The following is an 8,168-nucleotide window of genomic DNA, read 5'->3' as shown; positions in this document are numbered from 1 at the left end:
TCTTTGGCCAACATTAAACAATATAGTGATCAAAGCTCGTACACATAAGTGACACATACCATGACTTAATGATTCTGGTTATCCACCAACTGGGCAATTGGTTGTTTATCTCCCTCTCTACACACTGACACTCACTAGTAAGCCTTAGTGGGTTTTTGTATGCTGTCATAAGTGAGAGAACACATTCAGTAAGAATGAAAAAGCATTAGTGCTTTTGAGAAAGGGGCCCAGATGGAAATCCCAGTGTAAGATGTGAGTCCCAGTGTAAGATGTGAGTTGTTACATTGGGAAACCTACCCTTATGGTTCTAATAAGACTCTCTAGAAAGGGATTCCTCTTACCCAGCCTACCTATTGAGAACGCCTGCTCTAGATTCTCTGCTATTTTATATATTCCCTGTGTAATCAAATCATGTGGGCCAGATCATATTGTGATAATGGTGAGTTTGTCATTGTATCCAAATCTTTTATAAAGAAATACATCCTGTAAAAAAAAAATCCTCAGGGTGCTCTTTTTGGTAGCACATATACTCAAATTGGAATGACACAGAGAAAATTAGCATGGCCCCTGCGCAAGGATGACACGCAAATTCGTGAAGCATTCCATATTTTTAAAAAGTCCTCAGGACACAAAGTAGGATTGTCTCTTGTCCCTAGATGATATATATATATTTAATAACTTCCCACACTACACTGATGTACCTAGACGATGTTTAATGCACATTCAGTATATTGTTTTATTTCCCTGTTTAATAATGAAAGGTGGTATTATTCATATACCATGCCATACCGTAATATAGTTGGATAATATATTATCCAAATATTTATATGTAACCAGAAAACTGATTCCAAGTGAAGGTTTGGATGAAGGTGCAAATGATGGAGGAGACTTTGCAACCCTCCTTTCTGCAGCTGGGTTGCTGCAAGACATTTTACCAAAACCACAGATAATTGGGTGGTTCAGGGAAGCCTGTTATACTAAAATATCGACTGTAAAAAGGATGCCCAGATGCATCCACTTCTACTTCAGACATTTTAAAACAGTCTGATTCATATCAATAATTTGTTCCTTATCAGACCCCTCACCTATTATGACTCCCCATTAGAATGCTTCCCCCATTAGAATGTAAATATCTTAAAGTCACTGACCATGTTTTATTCAATATTACGTTTTCTCATCTGGCACACAGTAGATGCTCATCCAAGTTTGTTGAATGAATGAATGAATGAATGAACGATGCTCTCAGAACCAAAAGTAAAGGCCAGAAGCTCCTGGGTCACATGAAACCTTGTTCCTACCTAGTAGGGAAAAAGAAAACATGTCTCAGCATTTTCAGACTAGCCCTGAGATTCACTCCAGCTGAATTGGCTGAGGTTCTATGTCTGTTCTTGATCAATCTCTGGGGCCAGGGCAGTGAGTCAACTTCTTCAGAACCATGTGGGTCCCTTCCAAGGAAATCCAGGGCTGTTGGAAGGGGGAAGAAAAATATGGATGCAGGGAGGCACAACATATGTCTGATATCATTGTACTTTAATCTGTAGTTTTGATCATTTTAATTGCCATGGGTCTAAGCTACCTCAAAAATAAATTTTTGTTTAGTTAGATCACATACAACATTTATTTTAAAAGAGATGTTAAATATTAAACTGTCTTTAAATATTACACTTTCAAAGCTGATCTAAAGGTCTTGGTACAAAACACCGGTAAATTATTTGCAGATATACGACCTAAGGAAAAAAACAATTACATATTAAAATTAAAAAAATAAGTTTTTGTAACGCTTAAAAAAATACCCTGACAGAGTTGAGATAGAAATTACTGGTGTTGTCACTGTAAGAAGTATTTCCATTGGTCATCTGGGAATCCATGCCCAATACTGTGCTATATGGCATCTTTTCTGGAAGACTAGCCTTGGATTGAATTCACAGTCTCCCTGGAGTTGTGGTTCCATTTGTCAGAAAGATTCTTAGGGATTTAGACTGGCCAAGCTGTCATGTTCTCATGCTCATACATTTGAAATTTTTGGAAAAACCATAAAACCCACCACTCTTTGGAGACCGTCCAGAAGTCAACTTGATTCTCAAATGGTTTGGTTTGGAAAAATGTTAGGCTACTTGTGTTAAAAATTGAAGAACTAGCTGGGCATGGTGGTGTGTGCCTGTAGTCCCAGCTACTCAGGAGGCTGCAGCAGGAGGATCACTTGAGCCCGGGAGTTTGAGGCTGCAAGTGCTCTATGAGTGCACCTTTGGAGTGCCACCATGCTTTAGTCTGGACAACAAAATGAAACCTCATCTCTTATAATAAGAAATGAACTGGCTGATGATGGGTACTTGCCAGGGCAGACCACCTTAACTAAGCCCCTGGGGTTCTGTGGGACCTATGCAAATAGATCTTCTGCTCAACTGTTCAAAAAGGCAAGGGCTGTCCCCCTCAGAAAACAACACTGACTTCCAGAGACCCTTGGAGAGATGGAAGTTTTTGAAGATTGGCTTGCTAGATAGAAAAATAACCAATGCTCCATCAGTGTTCTCTTGATTGGAATTTGCTGATTCATGTTTCTTAAAATACATGATCACATCAAGTTTGCTGAGCTGTTGATTATCAACCCAGCCTCAATTCAATGGCTCTTACCCTTTAGCTTTCTTAAAGGAAGCTTGATTTTATTCAAGTATTTAAGCTTCTCCCAAAGACCCTGTGTGGCTTGAAGGTCACCTTTGCTGGAGCCATCGATAGGATAAATGTTTATCAGTAAAACAATTAGGAAATCCTGTACTTTTGCAGTTGATTCAGAATGATTTGGATGTAACAAGGGACACACGAGCTAGTTTTGGAGGGGCTCCCACTGGCCAAATCTGGCTACATTTGAGTTTCAAAAAGATAAAATGGTACCATTAAATAGAAAATCCAACTCCATAGGGATTCTCAAAGAGGTGGGGAGAGTGCAGAGAGAAAAAAAGAAAACAAAACGTATTTATAGAAGAATGCCAGCTAAAAAAAAAATGTAGAAGGAGAGAATGAGGAAAATATAATTTTGCAATCACCAAATGTAATAATTGATTAAGGCATTTTCACCAGTGAGTGGGAAGTTGTTGAGAAATGAAACACATATTCTCAAAGCACCACCTCAGTTAAAAAGGAGAATAAATTTTTTGTTTTTGTTTGAGACGGAATCTGGCTCTGTCGCCAGGCTGGTGTGCAGTGGTGCGATCTCGGCTGACTGCAACCTCTGCCTCCCAAGTTCACACGATTCTCCTGCCTCAGCCTCCTAAGTAGCTGGGACTACAGGTGCGCACCACCACGCCCAGCTAATTTTTGTATTTTCAGTAGACATGGGGTTTCTCTGTGTTGATCAGGATGGTCTTGATCTCTTGACCTCGTGATCTGCCTGCATCAGCATCCCAAACTGGTGGGGTTACAGGTGTGAGCCACTGTGCCCAGCCTAGAAGAGGTACTTTTACACGGGTATATCTGATAAATAGCACCTCAACCATGTGGTCACAATTATTGTCAGCAATAATGGGACAATGTAATATTTTCTTCCCCATGTCCTAGATGCTACTGGAAGTGCACACTACTTGTAATATTCTTGCCAAAATGTTTATGCTGAATCTAATCATGGGGAAGTAAGACAAATCTGGACTGTGGAACATTTTATTAGACAACTGGTCTGAATCTTTAAAAATATAAATGTTGGCCAGGTGTGGTGGCTCACACTTGTAATCCCAGAACTTTGGGAAGCCGAGGTCAGGAGTTTGATCCTAGCCTGGCCAACATGGTGAAACCCCATCTCTACTAAAAATACAAAAAATAAGCCGGGCATAGTGGTGGGCACCTGTAATCCCAGCTACTCAGGAGGCTGAGGCAGGAGAATCACTTGAACCCAGGAGGCAGAAGTTGTAGTGAGCAGAGATCATGCCATTGCACTCCAGCCTTGGTAGCAAGAGTGAAACTCTACATAGAAAAAAAAATGTCATGGCCAGGCATGGTGACTCACACCTGTAATCCCAGCACTTTGGGAGGCCAAGGCAGGAGGATGGCTTGAGCCCAGGAGTTTGAGACCAGCCTGAGCAGCATAGGAAGACCCTGTCTTTACAAAAAATAAAATAATCATCTGGGTGGGGTGGCCCATGCATGTGGTCCCAGCTACTCAGGAGGCTGAGCTGGGATGATTGCTTGAGCCTTTGTGGTCAAGGCTGCAGTGAGTTGGGATGGTGCCACCTTCACTTCAGTCTAAGCAACTGAGCGAGACCCTGTCTCATTTGAAAAAAAAAAAGTCATGAAAACAAGTTCAAGCAGAAGACTGATTATTCAGACGTGACTACCAAATGCAACTCAAAATCTGTGATTAGATCCCAGATTTTTTTTTAAAACCTCTAAAGACATTTTTGGAATAATTAGGTAAATTAATTAAAATTTTAATATGAGCCTCTGATTACCCACTGTCACTGTATCAATGTTAACTTTCTTAGATGAGATAATAACTTTGTGGTTATCTGGAAAATGTCTTTGTTTCCCATAGATACATGCTGAAACACTGAAGGATAAAATGTCATGGTATCTATGTCTTATTTTCAAATGGCTCAGAAAAAAAATGTTATAGAGAAATAAAGTGAATGTGGCAAAACAATAATGGGCAAATCTAGGTGAAGATTATGTGTGTGAACATCATACTATTTTATATTTCTGTAGGTATGATTTTCTTTTTCATAAAAGTAGAAAAGGTAAAGTAGAAGTAAAGTAAAAGTACAGTAGAGAAGTGATCACAAAAACATCCACAGGATGAATAAAAAAATAAAACTATATTACATGAATGCTGTTGAACACATTTAAAGTTGTTTAACTGGTTTTGTAAAAGGGATAAAACATTAATCAAACTCCCTTTAGAATTATACCTAAAATAGAATAATAAGATTTATGAAGGGAACTTAAAAGCTTAATGGATAACTGGTTTTCTGAATGTGTTACCTCCATATATTGATATTTCAAAAAATTAGAGAGTGAAGCTGGTTACAATCAACTTGTAATGGCTTGCAGAGTCAGACAGCGTTCCAAGAGTCAGTGTGACAGTGTGTTCTGATGGAAACCTAAGACAGCCAAGTCCAAGCAAGGTCATCCTCAGACAGAAATGCTCCTAAAAAAGGCTGCAAAGCAATCACACTGGAACGGAATGACGTGAACTCATAGTGGAGTTCCTTATAAGTGAATTCTCTTATTTAATGAATGTTTGGAATCTAAAGTAGGGGAAATTGACAGTGTATTCATTTGTTAAGGTTGATGCAGCACCTTTCAGTGTTAACAGCTACTGTATCTGGTGGACATGGCTTTTCATCATCAGAAAGACCTTCTCTGTCCTGGAGAAGAGTTAGTTCTTTGGGCTTCTCCCTTATCCTCAGGAAAAATCTCTGAGATCACTAAATTTTCTTTCTCTGATTCTGATTCAGAGCCAAATAACCTTTTGATTAGCAACTCACTTTCCCAGTGTCTTCATGCTGGGAAACAGGATACTCTAGGGAAATAGAGATATATAACCCACTCGCAGGAAAAAAGATGTTCCACTTGGTAAATAAAACCACTGACATTCTGGTGTATCAGTTCCTTGCAAATTTAGTCAGAGGGGGTCACCCCCCAAGCCAAATTTTATCAACTTGGAATAAACAAGTAAGATCACCTATGTATGATGACTTAAACAGCCTGTTGTTCTTGTATTTTGACATCATTTTAATTTGTACATTGTTTAAACTTCAGTAACTACTTAGATCCCAAACAATACCATTTCAAGGATACTGTTCTTCCTTATTTTTTTTAAAAAGAAAAAAGCTTGGAGGAATTATAGAAAATAAATTATAGGCCGGGTGCAGTGACTCACACCTATAATGCCAGCAGTTTGGGAGGCCGAGGCAAGTGGATCACTTGAGGCCAGAAGTTTGAGATCAGCCTGGCCAACATAGCAAAACCCATCAAAATTAAAAATACAAAAATTAGCCAGGTGTAATGGCAAATTTCTGTAGTCCCAGACACTTGGGAGGCTAAAGCATGAGAATCGATTTAACCCAGGGAGGCAGAGGTTACAGTGAGCTGAGATCACATCACTGCACTCCAGCCTGGGTGACAGAGCAAGACTCTATGATTTTAAGTATTACTTATGAACCTTAGAGGGCTGGCTACAAACCTTATGTAAAAAAGTAAATATATATTAAAGACTTTTACTTAAATCCCATAAACAGCTGATTGCTTTTTTAAAAACATACTTTTAAAACAAAAAATGATGTTTAAATTATGATCAAATAAATGGTGAATTTCTTTAGTTCATTTCAAAACTGTTCAACTAAAAACCAATTTGTTTATAATGTAGAAATATATTTGTATTCTTTTTCATTTTTTCAACTGGTTATAATGGAGTTATGCGGATACAATCTAAGCAAATTCAATTAAACCACACTGTTACATTATTCTCAGAGCGTATCCACACATCAGAACACTAGTTTTATAATCTGACTATTCTTGAAATATTCACAAATATTAATTTTGCTATTAATCCTCAGGTCAAAGTTTATTTTTCTTGCATGCAACATTTGTATTTAAAATGTTCCATCAACATTTCCAACTTTTAAAATTTTCATCGTAAGTCTCAAACACCTTGCTGGTTTTTTTTTTTTAGCTCTTATTACCCAGGCTGGAGTGCATTGGTGCAATCTCAGCTCATTGCAACCCCCACCTCCCAAGTTCAAGCAATTCTCCTGCCTCAGCCTCCCAAGTAGCTGGGACTACAGGCATGCACCACCACACCCAGCTAAATTTTTGTATTAAGTAAAGATGGGGTTTCATCATGTTGGTCAGGCTGGTCTCGAACTCCTGACCTCAGGTGATCCACCTGCCTTGGCCTCCCAAAGTGCTGGGATTACAGGTATGAGCCACCACACCTAACCACATCTTGCTCTTTTAAAACAGCAAACTATCCTAGTTTGCTGGGAGGTTTTTTTTTTTTTTTTTTTTCATGAATGGGTATTGGATTTTGTGCAGTGATTTTTCTGGGTCTCAACATTGAGATGTTGAGATGATGCTTTTTCTGGCTATGTGCTTTATTATATGATGTATTATGTTAACTGATAATTCAGATGTTAAACCAACCTTGCATTCCTGGGATAAGTTCTACATGGTAATAATATAGCATTCTTTTTGTATGTTGCTAGGTTCAGTTTGCTAATATTTTGCTGAGAATTTTTGCATTTAACCTCATGAGGAACATGAATCTGCAATTTTCTTTTGATGTCTTTGGTTTTAGTATCAGGTTATTACTGGTCTCATAGAATGAGTTGGGAAATATTCCTTCCATCTCTGTTTTATGAGTTTATGAAGGATCATATTATGTATTATTGAAATGATTTATAGAATCTTTCAGTGAAAACAACTGGACCTGGGATTCTTTTCATGTGGGAAGACTTAAAATTACAAATTCAACTTCTTTACTTGATATAGATCTATTCAAAATTTATATTTCTTGTTCAATCAATATTGACAACTTTTATGTTTCTAGGAATTTGTCCATTTCATCTAGTTGTCTAATTGGTTAGCATAAAGTTTTTCATAGTACTCTCATACAACTCTTTTTGTTTCTGTAAGGTCAATAGTGATGTCTCCTCTTCCATTATTTTTGGTAATTTGTGTCTTAGTTTTTTTCTTCATCAATCTATATAAAGTTTTGCCAATATTTTGATCTTTTCAAAGAATCAACTTTTAATTTAATTGATTTTTCTTATTGCTTTTCTGTTCCCTGTTTCATTGATTTCCTCTTAGATCTTTATGATTTCCTTCTTTCTGATTGCTTGGGGTTTGGTTACTTTTTTCTAGTTTATTAAGATGAAAGTTTAGGTTTTGATTTGAGATTATTATTCTTTTCTATTGAAGCCGTGATTAAAGGTATAAGTTTTCCCCATATATCCTGTTTTGGTTACATCCATATATTTTGATAGTTTTTTTCTCTGTTCCATTAAATATATTTTCCAATTTTCCTTGTGCTTTTTTCCTTGGGTTATTTAGAACTGTGCTGTGAATTAATTATCTGAAATATTAATTTCTAAATATTTGTAAATTTCCTAAATTTTCTTTTTCTTTTTTTTTTTTTTTTTTTTTTTTTTACTTCAGCTGCATAATTAACCAGACCTTGAGTC

The 8,168-nt window shown here is 37.3% G+C and overlaps 1 non-coding gene across 1 annotated transcript; it reads left to right on the top strand.

Annotated features, from left to right (window-relative positions):
• Positions 1-505: 505 nt before the first annotated feature.
• Positions 506-612, top strand: LOC119471299. The gene has a single exon (XR_005200330.1). It is a non-coding gene; the product is annotated as a U6 spliceosomal RNA (small nuclear RNA).
• The last annotated feature ends 7,556 nt before the right edge of the window (positions 613-8,168 follow it).

Source organism: Cebus imitator, unplaced genomic scaffold (genome assembly GCF_001604975.1).
Source record: "Cebus imitator isolate Cc_AM_T3 unplaced genomic scaffold, Cebus_imitator-1.0 Scaffold55, whole genome shotgun sequence".
In the NCBI taxonomy this organism is placed as follows: Eukaryota; Metazoa; Chordata; class Mammalia; order Primates; family Cebidae; genus Cebus; species Cebus imitator.
This window is presented reverse-complemented; position numbering and strand designations above follow the sequence as displayed.